Consider the following 27,504-nt stretch of genomic DNA (forward strand, 5'->3'; position numbering starts at 1 on the left):
ACTCATTCTAGCTTTAGAATATCAAGTTACTAAAGATATAATTCTTCACAAAAGCCTGACTGTGAGATCACTTAACCTAAACAAAAAACTGGAGCTAATTTTAACGAAATGGCTTGAGCAAAGAATCTGATAGCTGTAACCGAGCTTAAGAATTAAGGGTAACAGTTGTTTATAAGGATTGAGTAGAAATGCAGAATCGGCTCCATGATTATAATTTTGCAAACGTGTATCTTGCTGTAGTTTTTGTGGGGAGGAATGCTACTCCCTGTCTATGCACAGAACAAGGGTACAAGGCCTCCGGAGTTCTATTTTTAGCCCTTTGCCATTTTTTGTCTCCTTCTGAGATCTTGAGTAAATGGCTAGGAGGCTGACCCAGTTCTCACTGAAGTCAGTAAGATCCTTTTTTACTGTTTTCAGTGAGAGATGGAGCAGGCTTTGAACTTTGTCTCGACATTCTGTTTCCACAGCAGGAGTAGTAATACCGAGATTTCATCTTTGGTGTTGAAGAGTCGAGTCATGACTCTAAAGAATGTAAAAGAGATACCACATCAGAGAAAGTCTCCTAAGCTTCAGCCTGCAGGCATAAGATGGGATTCACATGACTAGTCTTTTGTCAAGAAGATCAGATCTAAGCTAGTCATCTAAGTTCTCTCTCCAGTCAGTACTTACTAGCCGCTGGAGATGCCATCTCTTCTGTGACTTTCGCATGGTAAAACCTAGGTGACAAAGTTCTCTGAATCTGTGAGGAACTTTTGTGCGGAACTGCCTTTCACAGCCCCAGAACTTGATTAATACAGAGTAAGGCAGATGAGTGCTGCCTCATTCTCCATCATTCATAAACATCTACTTAGGAACTACAGTGTTTAGGGTACGTAGCTTGTGTTTAATGCGATAATGTATCTGATCACCTGCTCTGTTCCACTATCTCATGTTTCTCCTGATGTACACAACTAAACATTTTTCTGGCTAATCAGCATTGTTCAGAACACACTGGAAATCTTAGTTACAATGAAAATCTCTCATAATAAACAGCTGTCAAATTCTGTTCAAGGGGAGATATTTCTGGAAAAAAAAATGCTCAGATTTAGGGAATGAATTCTGCTCTGGACTACCATTAGACACAGCTATTTTCAATGTAATCTATCTACAAACATTCAGCAACAAACTAGCTAGAAGTGTAGTTGCTAAAACACAAATATGTAATTGGGATGGTTTTTTTGGTGTTTTTTTTTGGGGGGGGGGAATGCATATATATGTTTGGGTTTGTTTTTTTTTTGTTTAAAAATTATGTTAAGATTCTTGAATGCATTCATAGGAAGACAAAAAAGCTGGTGAAAGGGCTCAAGGCATGTCCTTGAGGAGTGGCTGATGACACTGAGTTTGTCTAGCTTGGAGAAAAGAAGGCTGAGGGGTGACCCCATTGCTCTCTACATTTTCCTCAGGAGGGAAAATGGATTGGGAGGTGCTGCTCTCTTATCCCTGGTATCCACTGATAGGATGCATGGGAATGGTTTAAAGCTGTGCCATGGGAGGTTTAGACTGGACATTAGGAAACGTTTATTTATTGAGAGGATGCTCAAACACTGGAACAGACTTCCTAGAGAGGTGGTTGATGCCCCAAGCCTGTCAGTGTTTAAGAGGCATTTGGACATTACCCTTAAAAACATGCTTTAACTTTTGGTCAGCTCTGAATTGGTCAGGCAGCTGGATTACACGATGGTTGTAGGTCCTTTCAAACTGGAATAGTCTATTGCATTCCCTTTTAATTTGTTACGAAGTGACTAATATATTGGACTTCTTTAGGTTGCAATACATATCATAAATAACAAAGCCAAAATATTTCTGATCTGCTACCTCTGGCTTGCATAAGTCCAATAATTAACTGATATATTATTTGGTGTATTTAATTTAATTATTTTGGTTTTAACTAGGGAAAAAAATGCCAAATACTTGCAAAGGAGAACTGGGACCCTTTGGTTTGTACTGACTGCAGTGCTAACGGATGAGTTCAAGCACAAACTGCACTCCACCAGTGCTTGCTGATGTTTAGTATTCATGCAACTCCTACTCTGGATTAAAAAGATTTAGAGAGAACAGTTGATGAAACATTTCTCTGGCACAAAGATTATGGACAAAGTAATGTTTGTTCTGACTTCAGGGAAATCTCTTAGGCAGTTTGCTCAAAGACCCGTGTTTGAATAGAGAATTTCCGATGCAGCGATGGCTTCATATGTATTAACCTGAAGACACAGTGGAATCTCAGCTGAGATCTCCTACCTGGTTTAGAGATGGAAATGGATCCTGATGTTTTGGCATTTTTTGATCCAAAATACATAGGAAAGTGTGATAAATGTAACAAGCACATTTCACATCAGATTTTTCATAAACCACATTTTTTAACTTGCTGCAGAATATCAAATGGTTAACAGATAATGAACCAAAGGTACAGGGAATCCTGATAGTAAATATTGCCATGGGATAAGACAACAATCACCTTGAATTCTGAATTGTGACAGGGATGTTGTATAGGTTTTGTTAGTCTAGCTCTTTTCATAACTGTGGGAGGGTTTTCTTGTTATTTGCAAAAATAGAAGAGAGATGAAAGGCTTCTGATTCTGTCTAAAATGAACTCCAAAAGCATATATATAGCCATTTCCATTCTGAAGGGTGCAGTTTCATTTTCTTATATTTGCAAATTTCATGATTGAAGTAGGTGATTATGTGAAGATTATTATGGGAAGATTATTAAGAGATTTGAGATGGAATTTGGTTTTGTGCTTGAAATAGTGCAGAAATATGTAATGCCAGTTAGCAGATCACTGAGAATTTCAAGGATTTGCACATGACAGTTCTCTCAGGGGTTAATGCAACAACAGGAAAAAATGCCATAGAACCCTGAAATTTCTGAAAGTATATAATTTTGTAACTCATAGCTTATTTTTTCTGTAAATCTTGTGCTATCATTGTTTAACAGGAACTAATTTCCACAGATGCAGAGGAGAGATGCTTCATAGGATCTCTCCCCTGGAGGAATTAACCGTTTTTGGTGTTGCCTGCCTCAGGATGCCACGGAAAACCTTCCGTGGGTCTGTGGTTTGCAGAAAAGGGGACAGCTATGATTGTCCTTCTAGTAGCAAAAATTTCCTTCCATGGTTGCATTAGTGCTTACCTTCTTCCAAAGTTTTGAATCTTGATGCCAGTTTGAAGATGTACCTAGACCTTGTGCTCCTGGTAGATCCTGACAGATCTCAGAAAGGCTGGGAATCTGAGGTAACCTCTTCTGGCTGAGGGCAGCAGGACAAGGAGGCACTATATACTTCTCTTCATCATGAGACTTAATTCTCTTGGAGTCCCACCCTGCCTGATCCAGGGTTACATCACACCAAAAAAATACAAAGTGCTTGAAAGAAATGAAATAAAGGTCTGTACTAACAAGAGAGCAAGCTCAGGATGAAAATGTACACAGCAAGCAAGCAGTACAGCATTATAGTACCAACGAGGATGAAGTTCTCAGGTTCAACATAACTTTAGTTCAGGACTTGTAGAGAAATGGATGCACATGAAAATACTTGATTTGTGTAACAACTTCAGATATTATTTATGTGCTCTTAGGGAAAGGAACAGAACAAAAGTAAAGCAGGCCCTCACCAAATAACTAACCTTTAGCTTATTTGGCTTGGGCTGTGTTTATATCTCATCTGACAGTACATGACAATCCTTTCATGAATAAGTCAAACTATGGAGTTCAAGGCAAGTGTGGTTAACTCCCAAATGTGGTTGCTTATCTGAAATGTATCTAAAACTCTTAAATCTGCAGCAGTGAGCTGGAAATCTCTCAGCACCAAGCCTTCCTTCTAGAATGGCAAGGATAAAGCCCTTAGTGTTTTTCCTACCATGAACTGCACCTGTTTTTAAAACCCAGACACTTAGCTGTGAACTCAGTGGGAAAAGATAGAAAAAGAGGTGAACAAAAATTGCATCATACTTGAAACGTCCCAAAATCTAGGGCCTAACCTACACCCTTTTCACCATACAGGGTATTTATATCTGTTCATCGTATTGGTGAACTCACCTCATATAGATGTCATTAGGTACATCACATGTTGGAGTCGGTAAACTTGTAATGGTTTTCAGCAGAGATGAACAGAACTGTGTTAGGTACAAATACAGCAAAGCTGTATTCATACTGTATTTCAGCAGAGGCATTTGTGTCCCAGATGTGTGCCATGAGCAGAGAGTGAATGCATTTAAAAATATTCTAAATGTTACAAATAAAAGCAGGGAATAGCCTTCTCCCCAGGGGGCTGGATTCGTGTTTGAGCTGCTGTAGTGGTAATGTGTGAAAAACCCTCGAGTGGAGTAGACTTTGAAAAATAGTGCTAGCTTTGGCATTTGCTCCAAATACTATTGGAAGAGGATCATTCAGAAAGGATGCTGTTAAATGAAACTGGACCCTCATTCAGCTCATATTAAATGGAACATTTTTTACAAATTCTCAGCTAAAGAGGTTTCCAAGAAATTATTATTAAAACATAACATTTTGCCGTTGTTAACAACCTAACCATTATAGCAGTGGCCTGAAATTGAGGGAATAAAAATTTACTATTGGTAACAAAACTGTCTAGAATATGTTCTTCACAGTCCAAAAAGATAAATGCAAATACTGTGTATTTATAGTCAGCCCTTCAGAAACTGGGAAAATGAACCATGAATGAGCTATTTTCTTTCAGCTTTTTATAACTGGAAATATCTTCTCTCATTAAACACTTGGAGGTCAGTCTTCCGTCTTTGTATTGAATATTTTCTCAAGCAACAACTACTGACTGCAGCAGTAAGAACAACATGACTTGATTCATGGCTTTTATGTCTGACAGTGTTCCTTTAATGCTCAGAAGTACATGTGTGTGTGCAGTGTTCAAAGATATTTTGTGTATAAGCATCAAGTTAATGCATTTTTTAAACGGCGGAGGATTCTCAGTAGGATTTTGAAAAGGAAAGTGCTACATTTCAGCTTCTATTGATGGGGAGGTTAAAATTCCCAGTGGGAGCAGTCTTAGACTGACATTGAGCGTTTCTGAACATCTCACCTGGTACTGGAAACACCCTTAAGATGGTATCTTTGTCCTTATTTTTGTTGTGTTAAACAGCATGGAGTATTGGCTGCAAGTGAAGAAAGCTTTTCTATTGCAGCAAGGCATGGCTATGTTTAGTTAGCTAAACACAGGTGACTGAACATAGCTCCATGGCTATGGAGACGCCTGCAGTCCCTTTCCATTTCTGCTGTTATTTATGAGACTCTGATGTATTAGTGCAGTGCTATTTTCCAGAAACATGAAAATGGGAGAGAAAGGATGGGCAGGTAGTTTGAAAGCTGAGGTAAGTTCGATGGAATTCACCTCTGTTCCTCCACAGTCTGGCACAGTCTTGGTACATTGCTTTACATCTGCATTTTTCACTTCCCTCTCTGTAAAGTAGGGGTAATACATAACATATTGCAAAGGCCATGGCTATGGGGTAAATCTGTTCAGGATGGTGAAGTGTTCAAATTCTTATGTAGTGGAGGGCAGGTACATGCCTTGGTGCAACTGGAAATGTTACCCCCAAAAGCAATCTCAGCATTACATACTGGCAGCTGCAAGCTGATCAGATAGACTTACTCCATTTAGAAAAATTATGCAGAACAGTAGATGAGAGGAAAAAATGTAGAAGGAACGTGAAGACACAGTCTTCGCAAGTTATCTCAGAAAAAAACAGTGAAAGGCAAATGTTTCTTGAGGCTGAGACATCTCTGGCCAAGATGATTACATGCTGTAATGTGATAGCCATTCTGAGTCCTTTGCAAAGAGCTTGTAGCCGAGTATCACTGGTTAGTCCCACTTGCTTCATTTCATTGTCTTTGAGAAATTCCAGGAGACTTGGAAATAAACATGTGGACAGTCCTGTTGATGTGCCTGGCAGGATTGGGCTGGGGTGGTGTGTTTCAAATAAGAAATTATTTAATGCATGTGGCTTTATACGTTCTCTTTTCACATATGGCAGTGCCAGTAGGAATTACTACTATTGTTTTAAAACTCCGGTAATCACTTGCCTTTCATGCCTTTAAAAGTATAAACAGCCTGTCTCAAGGGTTTACTTGCCACAGTTGTATTGCTCATACTCCGTTTCTTGCTTTGTTTGCTGGTAGAATACATACACCAATGCAGACAAGCTTTTGGAGGCTGCAGAGCAGTTGGCTCAGACTGGGGAATGTGACCCTGAAGAGATCTATAAAGCAGCCCGGCATCTGGAAGTACGGATTCAGGATTTTGTCCGGAGGGTGGAGCAGAGGAAACTTCTCTTGGACATGTCAGTCTCCTTCCATACTCACACCAAAGAGGTAAGATGTGCATGAGCAAATTTTTCTCTGTATTGCAAAGTGCTGCAAGAGGCTGACTCTGAAAACTCAGATGACAGAGAAAAGGCATCTTCACCGCACAGGGCTGATATCCAGTTCATTTGATGCATATGACTAACTGTTGTAAAGAGGAAATAAAATATGAATGAAACATATGAATGATATAGTACACTAAAATAAAGGAACAGCATATATAACATATTAAGCAGTGCTTAATTCTCAACCAGAATGTATTGATATAAAGCAAGAATTCTTTTGTCATAACAAGAATTGATATTAACACATTAGGTATAAACATGCTAGCGGTGAAACACATATCCTCAGAGGGATTTCATGTGAATGTAATGTTAATTAATGTAGTCATTATTATTAAGTGTTACTGGAAATCTTACATTGTTTAATGAGGCAGGCTTCACTATTTGAAATTATGGTTAAAGAGCAAAAGCCGCATACTAATACAGTGAATCAGTGAGGACCTGAATAAATGCTGCTTAGTGTAATTGAAAAATATCCAGAGATAAGGCTGTCTTGCCAGAGATACAGTGGACAGGACATCACATGGGAGGCCACTGGGGATGTAATTAAAGCATACTTCACATTTTTCTGTGGACCAAAGGCCATTCAGTGATGAGTAACTTTTAAAGACAGGGTTTCTGCTAGGAGAGATGGAATTAGAATAGCTGTTTTCATGCTCTGCAGCATCTGTTAGCAAAAGCACACTTGATCAGGAAGATGCTTTTAGAAGCTGAAAGCTTTGCCTGTGTTAGTTGATTTACATGCTACAAACAAGCTGTGTAGAGTAGGCTTCAGCATGTTGGAGAGCTTCCTTAAGTAGAAGATGTAAGAACATGTACATGTGTGTATAAATATACATATATATATAGATATATGGAAGATGGAAATACATTTTGTCTGTTATAGTTGTTGATGCATGAAAGTTTTCCTTTTACATCCTGCTTTTGCAACATACTAAAATCTAGTTACTAGTTACTGTGAATAGTACTATTGTTTCCAGAGTAGCGCAAACGCTTGCAGCTATGCTGGTTTGCCACAGGGGAAACTTGATTGGTTACTTCCTCAGTCAAAATTATTTCATAACAGTTTCCTACTGTGATTAACCTCGCTTCACCTATGCAGGCAGTGACTAGTAACACAAAGATAGGCATGACTTCAGGAAGTTATCAGTATGAAATGTTTTCTGTAATCTAAATTTCTTCTTATGATTACTGGTACTGTGTAGTCTAATTTGGGTTTGAGAACTAGAACTTCTCTGTTTGAAGGGGTTTGGATTGCAGTGCACTATACATACTTCTACCTTTCTTCAACAAGAAGGGAATTTGCCTTCTCCACTCACCTGGTTTTAATGAGCCCTCTTTCAGTGTGTAGAAATGCATATGATGAAAAATGCACTTTTTATTTTTTAAATTATTACAGAAACAGTCTTCTGTGACAGCGGCAATGCTGTTTACTAGATACTGAGAGTAAACCCTAAATCTCTTCCTTATTGATGTTTACATGTGGAATAGATTGGTGCTGTGATGCCTTTTTGGAAAGCTCAGTAAGTACTTGCTGTCAATTTTAGGGAGCCCAAGAGTGGACAGACTCTGGTTGTCTGTCTCAGCAGCATGTCTCCTTCTGACATTCAAGGGATCTGTGGCATAAAATGAAATATCAATAAAGTCAGGGTGAACACAGGAATCCCCTTTCATCAGAATGAATGACATCTGTTGGATAGGGTGTAAAGAGGCTGCTAAAGTTATTGCAGTCTCCAGCAGTTCCCCAACATCAGAGGGTGCACAGTAGCTCTGCAAGACAAAGGAAGCTTTCACTTACCCCCATGTTAACTCACTCCTGTGGGGGTCAAACACTCTGATTTTCTGCAGGTTCACTGAATTTCGTTGTGTTTCACTACCTGTCTCCTTCAGTGACTCGTTTCTGCACTGATGGGAGTCACACAGCCCAATACCTGATTTTTTTTTTTTTTTTTGCCAAAAATAGTTATTGAGGAAATTGTTGTAGTTTTAGTATTTGTCTGCCAGCTGTGGGGATCCCCATAGATGCAGTAAAGTAACCGAAGACTCCTAGGGGGAAACTAGTGTAAAGGGCAAAGCATTAAAACATGAGAGCCTTAGCACATGTTTGCCTTTTTGTGCTATAGATAGATTGGCTCAAGAAGAAATGATTGATTGTTTTGTCCTTGCTTGGCCATTCACGTATATTGTAAAATGGCAAGTTAACCAATGTAATTGTCATTCTTCAATATGAATATTAAACCAGATAACTGGATTTCTCAAAAATCAAGAAACACATTTTTGCCTTCTTTTACCACCATACCTATGACAGTATTATGTCCTTTCCCTGTTTCATACCGACTGATCTCAGTTGGTTCCTCCCTGGGCCCTGACTAGAAAATGTGCTCAGCCCAGTGCAACTCCCCAGCCTACAGACCTAGGCTTGACCAAATGCAGGTTGTTCCCAACTTACCCACTTGTCCAGGTCAATCTGCACCATCCATGCTCATTTTATGAAACTGCTTCAAAATAAATTCACTGTATTTGCTGGGATTTCAGTCCCAAACAACAAAGACAACATTAGATTCCAATTTTAAAGTCAGGATTTATCTAGAAAAAATCTCTTTGACTCAGTAGCAGTCTTAGTTGAGTTAAAGAGTTCAGAGTCAGATTTAAATTATAGCAGATATCAAGGCAAAAAATCCTTTTGCTGCAACAGTAAAATACAGGGGGGGTGGAGATCCATTACTGCTGTTTTAGCAGGAGGCATTTCAGTTAATGCTGACACATGCTTTTCTGATTAACGTTGCCCCTCCTACTTGCCTGATGCTGGACTGTACTATGCCCATCCAAACCCATCACCCTGGCGTGTCTTGGGATGAGGAGAAAGCAGTATAGCTGACATGTTAATGGATTTAACACCTAACATATGTTGCATGATTAAAGAAGGCACTATTAGTTGATAATAACCATCATTATTTACTTCATCATTTGTAGTTCTTAAAACCATTTCTTAAACGATTAACAACTGTTTCTCTTATGTCCTTGAAAATGAATAAGCAGTTCCCTTCGTGTTTTCTTGGCAATAATGCAGGAAACTTTGGCCTAGATGTGTTTTCCATCTAAGTTTCCAAAATTCTCATTATCTCTTGATGTATTAATCTATTGAGACAGAACTGATGAAAGGGAGAATTAAGTACAAAGAATTGGTCTTACTGACATGGTCTGTATGAAAACATTCTAAGTACCTTCCTGCACTGAATGTGTTGCTTCTGACAGTCTTCCTAGCACAGATGAATTGCGTTTGTGATCTGATAGTTCCCAGGCGTGGATGAGTACATTGTGAACTCACTGCTTCACCTGTACTCTGCTCTGCCCACCTTTTCATCTCCACATGTGACTGCTCAGATTCCCAGAACCTGAGAGGCTTTTAACAGCTCCTATTTTTAAAAAGTGATCTTAGAATCATAGAATAGAATCATAGAATAGTTAAGGTTGGAAAGGACCTTAAGATCATCTAGTTCCAACCCCCCTTGCCATGAGCAGGGACACCACACACTAAACTATGTCGCCCAAGGCTCTGTCCAGCCTGGCCTTGAACACCGCCAGGGTTGGAGCATTCACAACTTCCTTGGGCAACCTATTCCAGTGCCTCACCACCCTCACTGTGAAGAACTTCTTCCTTATATCTAACCTAAAGTTCACCTGTTTAAATTTAAAGCCATTACCCCTTGTCCTGCCACTAGAGTCCCTCATGAAGAGTCCCTCCCCAGCACCCTTCTAGGCCCCCTTCAGATACTGGAAGGCTGCTATGAGGTCTCCACGCAGCCTTCTCTTTTCCAGGCTGAACAGCCCCAACTTTCTCAGCCTGTCTTCATACGGGAGGTGCTCCAGCCCTCTTATCATCCTCGTGGCCCTCCTCTGGACTTGCTCCAGCAGCTCCATGTCCTTTTTATGTTGAGGACACCAGAACTGGACACAATACTCCAAGTGAGGTCTCACATCTTGTCAAGGAATGTTTACTTTTGTAATCTGCCTTGCTAGAATTTCTTGAGGGCAATGTATAGTGTTGAATTTGAGAGTTGTTTAAATCCAGATATCCCATGAGCAATGAAAGTTAAGAGTGTCTTTTTAATAGTACTTGAATCAGTGCTCATTTCATGTGAATGCATTACAAGAGGATTACTCAAACAAAACAATGACTTACACAGTTGAAGGAATGTGAGAAAGACTGTCAATTAAGCATAACAATAATTTTGATTATTTATTTTAAGTGGCCTTACTTAATACATGCAATAGGCTGAAATTATGACTTTCTGGTATGGTAAAAACATTCTAGAGGCATAGATTTAGAGCAGTTCCTTAAGTGATTGTTAGTGTCAGAATTCATGAGTGGTAGTTGTTCTAAGGTTTGCCTATAAAAGAGACATTGTGTCTCTCATTGTCCTGCAGTATTCATTTCACCCTCTTAGTTTGTAGTCAATATCTTCATACCCTTTTAGGCCAAGGCATTACTGATAGTGTGAACAGAAACCTGGTACACTGGAAATCAAATCCAATTATCTGTAAGGCAGGGTAAAGCTGTAAATTATTATCAGTGGCATAAATGCATTCAACAGACTTGTACATGAGTAATTCCTCTCAGGATTAAGTGTCATTGAATTCAGGTTCTTACTTCAGATCTGAATCAATTATTGGCAAGATTGTCAGATCACAAATCTCATGATAGTTGATGCTTTTCTGTGAGCTTTCAGCTGCAAGGATCAAATGATGATACCAGATTCTTGGCTGTCATTTCATTTTGTTCGAAAGAGAATAGTATTCGAGCCTCCTAGAGAAGAGGTTGCAGATGTGATATTAATCACACCCTGAAAACTCAAAAACCTCGAGCCAAATAATAAAAGCATCTTGTAATTCATTGTCTGAATCTTAATATTTTACATTGGTCTCAGAGTTTTATACTTAGGGTTCTGAAGTGTACTTTACATTTCCAGATATAAAAATGTAGACACAAAAGAGCACTGTTACCATTTCAATATCATTAAAAACTTCAAAACATTAAATCCTCTTGCATAATTAAATGATGACTTAGCATCTTGTAAATGTCTTTATTTTCCATACAGATTTTCCTTTCTGTTTAGCAATCATAGTTTTGTTTTACCTGGCTTAAAGCTTGTGTAATATCTACATGCAAATAAATTCTTGGCTTCATCAGCAGGATTTTCTACTTTTGGGATTAATGTAGGTGTTACGTACCTTAGTGTATTCTCTATATTACTGAAGTAAAGATTTGTTGTTACTTCTTGTATTGGCTGATAATGCAGTTGCTAAATTAAGAAGAAGCTTCACTGAAATTAGATCCATTTACAGTATATGGGTCTTTACTGAACTACAAAGGAGTTCTGCAATTGCTTCTTAGCTCTTTGGGGCATAAAAAACATGTTTTACCACCTCAAGGTTTCTAATTTCTCAGTGGGTTTCAGATTTGTGTTGCGTGGAGCCCAAGAAGACAACAGCAAAAAGAGGAGGCAGTCCTAGGGTTTCAGGTCACATGCCCTGTGCTTTTGGCCCTTGGTAGGTCAGAAGAGCAACAGGACAAGGTGCTCAGTGCTTGCAGTTCCATGTGGAGCCTGCAAGGTCTACCTGGAACCCACAGAACGGGGGATAGTATGCTCAGGAAATATTTAATATTGAGAAAAATGAACTGCCAAACTCTTAACAGGTTCTTACTGAACATGTGCAAACTAGAACTTGGCAGATATGATCTGAGTGACCAAATCTGGGCTAATTTTCACAGGGATGACATAATGTATATTCTTGACATCAAGGCTAAACCCTGCAAAATTTCAAAACTTTGCTTAAAAGCATGGAGGGTCTGGAGCAACTCATGTGAGCAGAAATAAGACTCCTTTTCTTACACAGGCAAAGTAACTCCTTTTTCCCCTTCCTCTCATTCTGGACCTTTTACCTCAAAATTCATCAAGTTCAGCCTTGGGCAGATATCTGGTATGGAAAGTTTCACCCTAAACAGCTTGTCTGATAAGGCCATGAGAAACTGAAAGCAAAGTCCTGGACCATTAAGTGTCAGGCAGCTTACATAGACCTAAATTATTTGTGGTCAGCAAGTCATCTTGGTCACCCCATAGATATCAGTGGGGTTACTCAAGTGAGTAATGAGAGAGGATTTACCCTGTCAGTCAGGAACAGTAACAGTGTTTTATTGCAGGCACTACTAACTTCATTTTACTTGATAACCAAAACCTGTGAAATTAAATTCTCACTGCTTCAGTTGAATATCATGATTAGGAGGTTATTTCAGTGTAGGTCACTAATTTTGACAGAGCTGGGCCCTCACACTGTGGCAGAGTTGCTGGGAAGAAGGGAGCAGAAAGCTCATGGGGCTAAAGTCAGCTACTCTTGACTCTCATCAGAAGAGTTGACAGAATGTATCAAAGTTAATAATGGAACAAACATGACAGTGGTTCTGGGATATACTGTATAACCTTGTCATTCATTGTAAACTGACCCAGGATTCAAAGTTAATGTTGCTGAACTTAATTAGTTGTTTAACTGTTAACATTGACATCTCGGAGCAATCACCCCTCAGATAATAAAGACTTGTGGTGAAGGGGATAATCACTTTAGCAATTTCACTTGCTGAAAACTCTTAGAAGTCCTGAAAAGGTCTTGTTCTCTGAACATGTCTATCACAAAGTATCTGACTTCCACACTTATACACTACTTCTGCCCTGGACAGTGGTTTTGTTCCTTTTCTCATATTACAGTCAGATTTGAAAAAATAGGAAAGCATAAAACACTAAAATAAACCCAAACTTGCTCTCTGCACATAATATATTGACTGACCGGCCTTGTCACATCCTGGAACTTTTTTTTAGGGTTAGAATGAAGCACCCAGTGCCTTGTCCAAAAGCTAGAAAATATTTTTCCTTCAATGGGATAAAATTGACAGCTAAGACCGAAAATATCTGCCCCTCCTCTCATTGCAGGGCTGTGAAACATCAACCCTTAAGTTTCTGCCTCTTACAAGTATGAACATTGGTTTTGGTGGGAGCTGAATGAGTGTAGTTTAGGGGGAGTACTATGAGCAGAGAAATCTTAAGGGGGTGGAAAAAGCAAATGCGTTTATAAGTGATTAAGGAAATGTTGATGTAAAAAAAAAAGAAAAAGAAAAAGAAAAGAAAAGAGTTCCCAGTTCCTAAACATTTCGATATTCCCATCAGAGCAGGATTTGCAGGCAGAGAGCAGAGGATGTGGGAAAGGTAAACTACCAGAGCTACACATACAGGTAGCATGCGCAGACCTTTGCCTGGATGGCAGATTCCTTGGAGAAGACAGATACTTGCCCGTTTACTGTTATCATTCTGATAACTGGGACTGTAGAGAGGGTTCTGCTGGTATAACAAGTGTTATTCTTCTGTGATGCTATGTAAAAGTTCACTCTTGGTTATCACCGATTACCATGAAGCAGCAACGTAAGAACAAATCCCCCTCCAACTTCAGAGCACAGACTGTGGCTTTGACCAAAATGCAGGCATTCACCAGTCATTCACATTGGTGGTTTCTTTGCAGAGTTAAATCTTGACTGTAAAGCTACCAAGGATCTGGGATGGAGGAACCAAGACAGCTGGGGTGGTGCAGGGTGCCCCTCTTTCCTGTCCATTTCTTGTCTAGAAGCAAGGTTTCTTCTTGAAGGATTAAGAAGCTGCAAATGAAGAGAGCTGTGGTATCCTGGCAGCACATCCTGCTCTTGAGCAGAGGAGTTTGAAGCACAGCCAGACTGCTAGTGAATAAAATTCTGCCATCTGTGATGGCAAAAAATTGTGAGACAGAGTCAAGGTAATAAGAATTAAATGCTTTTAAATGCAGCTGCATAAACCAAATGTCAGGAAGTCAGACCTACAGCAGAGCAAGGGCAGGCGCGCAAAAGAGAAGTTCTTTCCATCACTCTGCCACGTGCTAGCCAAAGAATTCCTACAGACTGAATTTAAGTTAACACTCATCTATCCATATTTTATCCATCCAAGCCTATTATCCATATTTTTCAGGCTATTCACTGGGATTTTGGCTGATTGCTTGGTTTCACTCAAATATTGTCATTGGCTTTTGAGGGCCCTGGCATGTATTTCTTGTGTTACGGAGGTGGGTTTCCAGCCTGTATGCCTTGCTCTCCATATAATAGAGGTTCATCCTGCAGCTAGAAGGGTATTTTATGAGCACCTTTAAATAGGATGTGCCAACTTGCATAAAGTACCCTTTTATTAGTTATATTACAGCCCATTTTCCTGATTTCCTGAAGCTGAGGAAGATAAGCATCTTCCAGTACCAGTGTGTGGGCTTGCAGCTTTTACTGCTGTGTACAAGGGGAACAGACTGGGGAGCCAGTGCCTGTGATAATTTGCACACTGAGTAAATCTTCATCAAAGCTATACAAGGACACTCCTATAACTCTCTCTTTTCTCAAAAGACACATGCTGTTGCACCTTAAATATATGTATGCAACAGAGCCTACACAACTAGTTTAAAATGGTTAGTGTCAATGTAGTGGTTCAAGTTGATGAATCCAGTAAGACACTTTGGTTAGAGAAAGGTCCCACAGTCTGTTTAAGCCTTAGCAAGTTTCAGAATGATTCAGAATTGTCACAAGTGATTAATTTCTGTGATTCCTAGGACACAGTGCACAGAGTTGCAGAAAAGGCTTAAAGCAGCAGATCCGAGTAAGTCTGCAAGTAATAGGACCACTCACTGGAAAAAGCACAGAGGGAAGAGGTAGTGCACCTCCCATTTGAAAAGTAATGAGATGTTTAGAACCAGTGAACAGTACATAGGAAAATGTAATGGTACTTGCATTTATTTAAGTAAATTGCTGAATTCGTAGTGTATATTTTACAGCTTTGGAAAGCTCCTCCTACACTGTGTACTGCGTTACAGTGCTGTAAATCTGAGTAAATTTTCTGATGTAGGAAGAACTTCTCCAGGCCTATTACCAGTATGATCAAGTGCAGAATTTGATTTGCTTAGTACAATTACTGCAGTTAATAACATCCAGATTCATGATTACAAATAACTGATATTAAAATTATACTAGAATAGGAACATTTTTTTGCAATTCATGATGGTAAGAAACACAGAACATCTGAGTCTTCAGTTACAAGCCAACTTTTTCTCCTCGAATAGTCCCTGAATTACATTTACATGACCTTGGGCTGGGGATCTGCACACTCTCTGATGTAAGCCCAGCTACCCAAACTGTGTTTCCCTTGAGAGGACATTATTTTGTGCTATATCAGTCTGGTCCGTGCAGGTCTTGGAAAAAGCATCAGATGTTTAGGCATTGCAAATCCTTTTGCCATAGGCAAGGTTACTAATTAAAAAGCGTCAGCATACAGAAGTACCAGATGCAGCCCAACCAAGGATGAATGTCAAGAAATTGGCGAGGAACAGGGAAAAAGCAAGAAAGAGGTTAGGAAGAGATCAGATGGGGGTTTTTTTACAGAATGTTCCCTTTCTTTCCACTCGTCATTTCTTCCCAGTTTGGTGGTATCTGACAACATTTTTTCTTGCAGCAGGCTGTCTTGTCGGCTGTACCTTACGGTGGAAGTCACATCTTATGGCATTTCGTATGCTATGTCTGGTCATAACCCATCTTGTCACATTTTATTAGGTATGCTGTCATTGTGTGGCACTTTATTGGTGGCATGTAGTCGCATTGCAGCTCATCATCACACACATTGTTTTCTAAGTTTCTGTTGACATTTACATGAGACCTTGAACGTGACTTTGGAAAATGTTGTGAAATATGCTTCCAGTTTATAACAAACATCAGTTCTTTCATTTGAAACGGCACTAGATGCATTCTAAGTGTGAATAAAGCTGATGACGGTTAATTGTGCTTAAAAGTTTTATTATCTACACCATGTTGGCGTTGGGAAATCGAGGTAGAAAAGGCAATTTCCTAAAAGGTGTGCAGTGAAGCCGGATTCACAGCAGCACTTGAAACAGGCACTTAAAGATAGGCATAGGCTGAAGTCCTGCCATAAATTAACCTGAACTTGGGGTCTATGTGACTTAAAAATGCATATTATGAAAAAACTAGATGTTACTGTTCGGAGTAGGTTTGTATAAGCCTGGCATAACAGCAGAGGAAAACAGGGTTAATGGACATCTCTGGAGCAATTCGGTTTGTGATGTTGGTTTTTTTTTTCTCAACCTGACCTTGGTTCTCTGCACACTTACGTTACAACTCATGGAATAGAAGCAGTGCTAACTAGGTGGGAAAAGAAGATCCCCATATTTCATTGAATTCTTCTGTATTCTGCTCTGGCCTTCATTGCTGTGATGGATTTTACCGAGTTGGCATGAGCTTCGTTTTAGGGTTGGCTCTGCAACACATGATGCTTCTCTGATACAGTGATATATAGTAAAGGGGTAGAACATATACCCTGGAAAACTGCTTGTTTCCGTTAACATCCATGTTTTGAACAAGAAGCAAAAATGTTGTATAATGGTAATTCTCATGGATTGAACTGACTGCTTCTTTGCTTTTCACTGATTTCATTACTCAGTGTTTTTAAACTGGTTTTGAAGGGATTAAAACTCATTTCTGGCATTTGCAAATAGCAGCGTATAAACACTGGATGTTCAGTAGTTATTGTAAACATGCAGGCACGATTTTCTTAGCAATCTCTTTAGTTTTTAGATTTTGTTTAAAGTGGTCCCTTGCTCTAAGTTAGAAGCATTAATTTCTAGGTAACAGGCACAGATGTCCTTCAAACCTCCAGTAAGTGGTCTTATTAAGTACTTGAGTAAAATTAAGGGTATTGCATCAGATAAAATAGCTGGGGAAAAGAACCGTATTGTCTCTTGGATGGAGGGAAGCTGTCTGTGTTTTACATCCATGAAAGGCATAGAAGTTTTTACAATGCATGAGAGGTGCCAGATGCTCCCCCAAAAGAAGAGGGGGTGGAGTGGTGTCATTCTTCTGTTCCACTGGTCTAGTAAATCAGAAGAGAATTATTTTTCTTTTTTAAAGCCATGGTTACCTTGACAAATAAACCTCAATTCTGGACCTTCCATGGACCTTCAGCGTGGATGTTTTAAGGCTCAGTATTTGCTGCAGACTTCTGTGTAGCTGACAACTGTAAGATTTTTAGACATAGTTTGCGTGAATCATCTTTGAGGCTAGATCTCTTTGGTGGACGTAATTCAGGTTTTACCACTAATGCCTTAGTATTTCCCTATCCAGTTAATCATACCAAGGCACAGACCAATTTGAAGGAAGCACAAAAAATATTTTTGTGTTACTTCTTCATTGTTTTCAAGGTTTAGTACATGTTAAATAATACAATGCAGAGATTATCTCCTTTTCTGGACATGTACATCACTGGCAAGCTTAATAAAAGTCACCACAGCTGGATGTGGAAATACTGTGTTAGTATTTGAAATGTCTGTGTACATCTACATATGTCCCCTGTACTGGATCAAGTGATACACTAGTAGTAGTTTAGAGGATGTATGAGAATGGGACAAGTGCTCACAAATTTTCCTTCTGCTAAGAATAAAAGAAGAAAGTCAGTTTGATCAAATATAACATAAAAGTTATCCTGTGTAATATGTCAAATATTGATGAAAAAATTGAAATGGTTCACTTAGTCTAAGCTAGCTAGCTCTTTAGAGTAAGTCATAGTACGAACTAGGAAAAGCACAAGTCGTCTGGTGATTTGGGGCTTTAATAGTCAGGATTTTTTAAAATCAGTTGAATAGTTGCATAGGAATTAAACATCCAGCCCTAAGAGGGACTGATTTTCCTAAGCTGTGACAAAAAGGATGTGATTTCTATTTTATGATTAACACTTCTTCTGATTCTGGTGTTACAGTGTTCATCCTTTCATTGCTGTGGCATTCGCAAGTGGAGCTTGGCAGTAATTTATTTCAGGTGCTGTTAGTTGTACCATATAACCCAGGAGGTTTTAGAATCAGGTTTCTATTGTAAATAGTTCCTGAAAGATCTTCTTAATCTTATTAATATTGACTGATTCTTTGTATTAGGATTCCCAGGGATTGGTGGAGTCTAAAGGATTAAAGGCCTCCGAGTCAAGGATGACCTAGATTCTCATAGATTTTATTATGCAAATCCTTACAATCAGAGGTCATTAATGGAAACATCTGAAGCTAATGTGAGTTAGCCTCAGTGGGGGGATCAGAAACTTTCTTCTTTGCTCTTTCTAACATGATAATTTCAAGAAAACAGCAGATTCCTAACAATGAAGCAAGTTCTCGATTTAGTTTTCATTTTTATAAAGGAAATTCCCTGAGCTTTTTTGTTAAGTGGAAAAATTAAATATGACAAAGAACACTGAGAAATTAAAAAACTACTGGCTTTCCCAGCTCAAAACAGCAGGATGATTTGGCCATTTTTCTCTTCTGTAATTACAATGTGCTCTATTACTTGAAGATCTGATAAGCAGAGAAAGTAATTCTCCTGACCAACTTGGTCCTGCCTGTTATAGTCCATCTGTCCCTACTGTTTGAGTGGGTGCAGGGATCAGATCAAAACTAGGAAGATTCTGAGTGTAATTTGTATATAAAGGCATTAGTGCATTTTCCTTTATGGTGGCTTCCCAAAGTTCAGCATGTGGACCTTAGGCCACATGAAAAAGCTCTCTATTTGGTTCTTTAAATATGTTGTCATTCTTCCATCTATTTCACAAGCCTGACTACTTAATTATATTTGTTTCTTTTATTAATAGTTGCATTTTTAGCCCTGCCTTTTTTCCTGAGAATATGGAAATAACCTGAGCAAAGACATTCCACTTGAGGCCAATAGTAGGATGGACCTGTACCATGATGCTATTTATGATTAAACGGACGCATTTAGCCAGAATATTCAAAGCTGACTCTAACTGAAAAACCTTCAAATTAAGCATATGTTTTAAAACTTGTTTGTGTAAGTCTGTTAAACAAGAAGTTGGTAGCAGAGGTAGGAACAGAGCACAGGGAGCTGTGTTCTCTCTTTTCTGATACCGTGAGCAGTGCTGGGAATAAGTTCTGACTTTGATTATTTCGGTTTAGATCAGGGTGATATCCTTGAAGTCAGTTGTCTGTGTATAGTGTAACACTCAATGACTGGCCTTAGGTTTGAACCCTAAGTGTGAGAAGCTTTGTCAGCTGGTGCTCTAAACTGTCACTGTCCTCCTCTCATTTTACGTGGACATGCAGAATTTTCAGTCTCAAAAGAAATCTTATAAGATGGGGACCCAGTGCACCCTATTTTGTACAGGAATGTTTTTATCAGCTCTTTTGCCACCCCCACACAGCATCTGTCATCATCTTCATGTGTACCTCTAGGTCACTTTCAGAAAACCTGCTTTGCAGCTCCCTGGGACAGCAGGCAGAAGAGCAGCCCCGCTGCCGCCAGCACCACATCCTTTAACATTTCCCAGTGCAACGTGTTGTTTCCCACTCCTGTACCTCTCTGCTACCTTGCCGAATATACCAGCAGAATGTGGGTTAATGGGGCAGGCATGGCACAGAAAATAGTCTCTCTGGTGAAGTCATTAGGATTTGCTGGCAGACTGCCAGTTCAGTTGGTGCAATTACACACTCTTTTCAGAGCAAGCTTAAAGGGGAAACCTCTGTTTGCTCTAAGCCTTTAGAGCCAAGGCGAGGCTGCTGAGGCTTGCTTGCCACTGTCCGGATCTCTGATGAACAGCTGGCTGGAAATTCTCATCTAAGCACCTACTCAAATGATTTGTTGTTGTTGTTGTTTGGAAATCGGTAGTCAGGACTATTTAAAATTTATGGGATTGATTGGTGATGTTGCTGTCTCCTGTGTTTGGATTTTCCCAAAGTTAAAAAGCAGAGTCTGAGGTGTATTTGACGAGGGGATTAAGTGGCAGAAACCCACAAAAAATGCAAATCAAAAAAACCCCAAACCAAAACAAAAACCCTTCAAAAACAAACCCTAAACCCTTCACAAAACCTTCTGCCTGGGAAAGCATAGCTGAGCAGACACAGCTAGACTTCAGCCAGTATTGTACATACATACCAAACATTTTTAAGTCTGTTCTGCAACAGGCTTCAGCTGCATGTGAAATTAACAGCAGCTGATAGCACACAGCTCCTGAAAGGGTTAGCTTATCACAGCTGTAGGGCATTGTAATTTGTTGCTTGTATAAAGAGTTAATCAGAATAATATAATTTGGTTTTGTTACATAATAAACTGAAATTCAGATTAATTTGGGAAAAAATATCTGATATTATGTTTATTTTACTTTATTGCTTAAAATGGAATTGCATTAACCAGAATTAATAACCAATGTATCTCTTTGGTTTTAGAAATTTTAGGTCAGTTTTCATGTGAAACACACAGCCCTAGTTAATGCTTACTGATATGGAATTAGAGAGCAAAAGGGTTAAACCTCAATCCTCTCTGATTTATATTTCCCTCCCCTCCTTCCCAGCTGTGGACATGGATGGAAGATCTGCAGAAGGAGCTCTTAGAGGATGTCTGTGCTGACTCTGTGGATGCAGTTCAGGAGCTTATCAAGCAGTTTCAGCAGCAACAAACAGCTACCTTGGATGCTACCCTCAATGTTATTAAAGAAGGGGAAGATCTAATCCAACAGCTCAGGTAAGCATCCACCTGAAGGACAGGTGTTAAGAAATCTGATGTATGCTGTGGTTTAGGCATGCATAAATAGGGAACTGTGAGTTAGGATTAATTGGGAGAGTTTTTAATTCTTTGCTTATTTATGATTCTTGAATTCTTGAATATCTTATTGAAATTGCATGGAGTGATTTGTGTGGAGTGATTAGAATAGTCTGTGGATCAGCACTAGTTGCTGTTTGACAGAGAGATTATTTGTAAGTACAGTGAAGTGAATTGAAACAAATATATTTCAGGTGAATATTTTCATTGGTGTTTATAGAAGACTGTTAAATGGTTGTGAGCTGAGGCCTTGTGATTTATATGGTTACTCCTAATGTAGGAGAAATATATTCCTCTTAATAAAATATACACATGTCTAACAATCTTCACTCTTTCAATTTGCATGCAGCATGCTTCTATTTATCTTTGTCTATGTGGGGTTTATTCATAGTATCAAAGAGCGTCTTATACTGCCAGTTCTACCCACATTATGAATTAAAACAGCTCATTCTACCCAATTTAAAATACTTGAAGAGACTGGCTACAAAAATTTGGAGGGGTTTTTTTGCTTTCTCAGTCTGTAAGTGTAGTAGACTGAATGTTTGCAGAGTAAGCTTACACAAAACTTGTAGTTGTGAGATCTCTCTCTTTCTTATTTTTCTGTGGCTTTCTGTGGCATTGACTTCGACAGCAGTGGAGTTTTCCTACCTTTTAGTGATGTTACTGAGCTCAAAACCAAGTCTAACACATTTTTAGATGTTTGTATTGTTACAGATTTCCCTTACCAACATGTACATAGTGTGTATGTTCTGCATACATATGTAACATGCAAATCTGACAGGTCTTAAGCACTTTACTAGAGACTGTTCCTGACAGTTATGTCATCCATCTCACCCTAAGATTTCCTAGTCTGGTGCTTTCAGTTGTCACGTGAGATGTGCAGAAAACCATGAGCTACGACAGGGAAAGCCTAGGGTGCTCTAGAACACAGTTGGAACTAGATGATCTTTAAGGTCCCTTCCAACCCTAACTGTTCTATGAGTCTATGAAAGGCCCTGGTGGAGCACTGCTCTTTTAAGGCTTTTAAGTCCCTGATGCTTCTACTACAGCCATGTGCTGAGTTTTTCTCTATACTTTTTCGTATCATCCTGGATGCAGAGTCTTCTCCACTTAATTGGTGGTCAGGGGGGAGGGCAGGGAATAAAAAAAAGAGAGAGATTAGAAAGGGGTTCTCCAGGTTCTGATTGTCATTGAGCCCTAGGCCCTAAGCAGCCACAGAGGAGAGCCTGTGTAAATTCCTAGTCTTGCTGTAAGTGGCTTGCCTACATCACAGAGGGAGAGCGATGGACCCGAGCTGTGGTATTGCTTGCTGAGATCAGAGTTGGAAAAGCAGGATCAGGAGCTAGGCTCCATCCATCCATCCATCCATCCATCCATCTTTGCTAATGAGATAAGTAGGAAGGAAACCTGCTGTGTTTGGGAAGTGAGCTAGCAGAAGGACTGGGTTTTAGATAAGAAAGTGTGTATGACAGGTCAGTCAGAGGTCTGCCATGGTAGTTTCCCTTTACGTGAAAAAAAAAAAAAGAGACTTTTTGCAAAGTTTAGGGTACTTCTATGAAATAACAAAAATGGCAGTGAAATTCTGGACTAGCGATTTCTTTGTTGTTCATCCCTCCTATTGGCATAACAACATTTCAGTGTGAACACGCATTGACAAGAGGCTGAAAGGGATGCCGTATAAGTCCCTTAGGTGGAGCATGGGCTGGTTTGTGGGGTTGCAGAAAGTGTCTGTACTGAAGGAATCCTGGTGCTGGTTGCGGGATTGGCCTAAAGGTTTTTTGCCTGCACCTGCATCAGTAGGAAAGCATCATGCAGAGTTAGAGAGTGTCCAGGGCAATATTAGGAGCATCAGTATGAACAGCATTTCTTGGAGCAAGGCTCGTGTAGTGGCTGCGAGATCATTCAGGAGAAGAGGTGAACTGGGAAATAACATGCTTTTTTTAATGTAAATTTAGTCAATTCTTAGTTTCAGTCTTTGAAAAGAAAGGGTGGTCTCAGGTTTGAGACCTTTTTGGAACTTTTTTAGAACCGTTTTGGAACATTAGTGAAATGTCAAGACAGATTTTGTGGCAGCTGTATTTAACAAAGAAATGTTGGGTTTGGGGTGTGACATATTCTGGAGAGTGAGCAAGATGGATCAGGGAGAACATATTTGTGCAAAGTGATCCCCTGCTTCTGATAAAGCTAAGACCAAACACAAGGAGAAGAGACGTCTGAGGGACAGAAGCCCTGAACGCACGCAAAGATTTGCAGAGCTGAACTGTCAAGACAGTCTCTGATTCAAGCGTTGGTTTTGAGCACTCTAACTGCAAAGCCTGTAATGTGATCCTGGACTCTTTCAGAAAAATGAAACAGAACTGTGTAAGAAAACCATTAAACCACCTCTGTGTTTGCCCACTCCAACAGGTTTTCTGGCTGCTGGCAAAAGCAAACACACAGGTAAAGGAAAGGAGGAAAAATAAGAATTGCTGCAATCTTTCCTTAAAACAGCATTGCATTTCATAGTGTGGATCACTTTGTACCTGCCGTGAAGAATAGCTGAAGATTGCAAACACAATAACAATGAAGAGAATGAAATACAACTGCTCTTATCAAGTGTGTCATAACACCAATAAAATGAATGGGGCTTTGGAAAATTTTGTGTTTCTTTATCTTTGAGAGAAGAGATGTTCATTTAGAGAAGATCATTTGTGTAATAGCACTCTGTGTCTCCTCCAGCTCCCTGAACTAGTTAAATACAATACATTGGACTGCTTTTCACAGGTGGTCTTCAAGGCCCTCAGTGGCTTTTCATCAGGAGACCATACCTGCCAGGAATAAAACAGGCCTGGCTAGCCACACTGTACGTGTCATGGTTAGCACTGGAAACACTTTTTTCGCTCTTCCTTACCTGTGTTTTACTGAGGTGATCATAGTTCTCTGCAGTCAACTTGAAGCAAATCTTTTGAACTTCATTTCTGGGAGTGCTACTAGGGATAATTTTTCTGCACATCTGCAAAAGGCAAAACAATGACTTGCTCCAGTGAGGTGTGAAAGAACAGGAATGTTGGGGCAAAAAAAGACAGTGAAGAGTTATGTATCTTACCTTCTTTGCAGTAGTTCAGCATATGAGCTGTTGATAATGATATGTTTCACCAAGCTTTCTTCCAGTTAATGCATTGAAAGTTGTTTCAGGAGCACAGTGTTAATTATGAACAAACTCAACAGCAAATGCACTAAGTCAAATTTTATGTTTCCCAAAGTTTAATTTGTATTTATTTTGCCAACAATTTCCCTGCATTTTGTAACTCTAATCCATAACCAGAGCCATCAAAGGCTAGTAAGGATCTTTTATGAATTATTTCCCAGAATTTCTCATCACCAGACAGAGCAAGAAATCCTGTGGCAAAAACATCCAAATTTCCAAACTCAGAAATATCTTTTTCTGGAAGAAGATCTTTCACAAGCCAGACTATATACGGATTGTCGAGGCCTTATCTGAGGAGGCTGTGAAAAAATACAAGATTATTACACTTGAATTTTTGTATTGCATCAGCCACTAAAATACAAGTGTGTCTTGGTTTGAAGAGTGAAATGTTTAATGAAAAAGTATTTCTAAAACCACGTGTGTCTCTAGATCCCATGAGAGATTATTCAACACCAGTCTTGAATAATTCATTGAGTCATTTAGATAATATATGAATACTAATAATCCTGCATTTGAATGAAGACATATTTCATGTCTTTTTATAGAAGACAGGTGCTGACTGAAGGAAACAGAACTTGATTGAATGTGGCCTCAGATTAAGCTGTAGTTTCAATATCTCACCTTATTATCTACATTCATCCTTTCTCAGTACAGATCCAATATGGAGGCAGAGACAGAACTTGTGGTCACCAAGAAGGTGAAAACACAATACTGATGGAATGGGGCAGAAACCACATCCCCTGGAGAGAGTAGTATTGGTGTAATATTCCGTAATAAGCAAGGGAAGTTGCTAGTACTTGCTTCAGAATAATGTTGGAGCATCTGAAATTCAGTGTATCAAACATAAAGCATTGGAGGAAAAAGAGGGGAAACACGCCCAAAGAGCAACCTACTATGCAGTCTTCTGTACTTTTAATTTTATTCTTAAGCTTCAGATGTTCAGGCAAATGCTTGTTCTGTTCCTTCACGATACATAATGAAAACAGAATAATAGATGTGTTTTGTTGCCTTAGAACCTCAAAGGTGTGTTTTAAACTATCTAAAATGACTCTGTGTATCAATGCCTAGTTTTAACTTAATGCATTTGCAGAAGGTTATACTTTTTTCTCAATTATGCTCACTGACAGTGTTCAATTAACATTTAAGTTGACAGTACGTTGTTTTAATCTGACCCTACATGATGATAATTTGCAAAGAGCAAAGCAGGATCATTTCAGTCAAGTTCTGTAGAAAACTATGAATGCTTTGCTAGATGTTTATGGAGAGAAAATTCAACCCAGAAAAGGGAAATAAAAACCTAAAAATTTGGAACACCCTAGCATTATTCCACAGTGGGGTGACTCTGTGAGCACCTCTACTCAGCTGTCCAGGTTAGCTGGGCAGAAGAATGGCTCCCAGCTGCATTTGGTCCCTGTCCTATGGGACAGTGCAGTGACCCAGTAGCATTACATGGCAATTCACTTGTCTTTCAACATTGTTAGGCAGTTCACTGCATACATGGGAGTTTGTTGGTGCACCAATAGTTCCAGTATGTGCTTATGGATCTGGATTTCCCACACACGCCTTCTTGAACACAGAATTGGAGGTTGACAGGAAATAGATGTTAAGACCTGCTCATTTACTCATTTCATCATCTTACCCTACCAGTTCACAGGTCTTTTCAAAGCATATTTCATAGGGTTTTCAGTTGGTGTGGTTTAAGTATGCCAAATAATGCAGCTGCTATCACACACCTTCGAGAGGGCTGGACAGAGAAAACCATTGCATCTAAATCTTGTTTTAGCTGAAGTACCAAGGCCAAGATTAAATAACGGTTTCAGAGATTCCTTTCTGCTGCCTCTATATGGAAGGTCTATATGGACCGGTATTTGACCTGCCACAGACATGTCTCATTTCACTTACCCTAGTGAAAAGACAAGTCAGAGTCTGTCTTACAGTGTTTGAAAGGTGTTCTTCTTGAATGAAATTTTTTGCACTGTATGCTGCATCTCTTGTACTATGTAATTGTACTATGTATTGCTGTACTATGTAATCCAGAGGAAATCAAGACATCCCTACCCCTTGGTCTAAAATGATGGTAATTCTGATTTCAATTAGTCTGTCAGTAATAAAGCAAATGCACAAAATTAATTGTAAAGGTCCACATGGCTAAATAGCATCTCTGAGCTTGTTAAGTGTAGGCTGGAGCAGGTCACTCTGTAGGGTTAAAGGAGATTGCCAGCCAGTCTCCTCAAAAGAGCCATTGAGATTGATGTGTTGTTCTCCTCCCCTATCCCTCCCAAGTGTGTAAGGTCTCAGAGCCACAGCACAAGAAAGGATGATCCTCTTGTTCAAACTTTGTGCCTAGCTCAGGAGCTGCAAGATTTCAGAGTAGGAGAGGAGTGTTGCACATACCTTTCCTCAGCCTTTTGTGCTTGGGTTTGCTTCTCAGCAGCACGCAGAATCACAAATGTGTATTTCTTTCTCTTTTGCCTACCTTAAAGCTCAGCTTTAACCATGCTCTCTGCCTTGCTACAGGGACTCTGCTGTTTCCAACAATAAGACTCCACATAACAGCTCCATCAGCCACATTGAATCTGTCCTTCAGCAGCTCGACGAGGCCCAGGTACAGATGGAAGAGCTCTTCCACGAAAGGAAGATTAAGCTAGACATTTTCCTTCAGCTCCGGATTTTTGAACAGTACACCATTGAGGTAAGAGCTGGATGCATGACCTGAGAAAGGTAGACCTGTGGAGAAGGGGTATATGTAAACATACTCCATTAGGATATATTTGGAGCTGTTTGATTGTGCTCAGCTGTCCAGTGAGGAAGAGAGTTACAACCAGGTTTTAAATATGGCATGTTGAAGCTAAAAATATGCTTTAGGGTATACTGCTAGAATGCACTGAAATAGATTTGTGTCTGCTTAGCTGACTGTGCTGAGAATCTGCCTGTTTTGCAGAGAAGCTTTATAAGATGCTCCTGTTATAAATCTTTATTTATAGTAGTCACTCAGGGATTTGAAAGTTCTGTATCACTTATTAGTGAAGTTTGTCTCTTCAGAAGCAAACATAGAAGCATACAAACAGATACATGCTTGGTTTTAAACTATTGAGTGAAAAAAACATGTTATGTATGAAAGGAAAGTATATTTAAAATATGGGCTTTTTAAGAATCAGTGGATTTATTTAAAAAGGAAAAGAAA

The 27,504-nt window shown here is 39.4% G+C and overlaps 1 pseudogene across 1 annotated transcript in view; it reads left to right on the forward strand.

Moving 5' to 3' along the window:
- The window catches only part of LOC104402111, a 154,802-nt pseudogene extending 127,766 nt beyond the window's left edge, over positions 1-27,036 (forward strand). Inside the window, exons 10-12 of the transcript XR_719893.1 lie at positions 6,185-6,376; positions 20,886-21,055; positions 26,838-27,036. The product of XR_719893.1 is annotated as a kalirin-like (transcript). The remainder of the gene's footprint in view (positions 1-6,184; positions 6,377-20,885; positions 21,056-26,837) is intronic.
- The last annotated feature ends 468 nt before the right edge of the window (positions 27,037-27,504 follow it).

The sequence above is a fragment of the Nestor notabilis genome, unplaced genomic scaffold (genome assembly GCF_000696875.1).
Source record: "Nestor notabilis isolate BGI_N333 unplaced genomic scaffold, ASM69687v1 scaffold8372, whole genome shotgun sequence".
Classification (NCBI taxonomy): Eukaryota; Metazoa; Chordata; class Aves; order Psittaciformes; family Psittacidae; genus Nestor; species Nestor notabilis.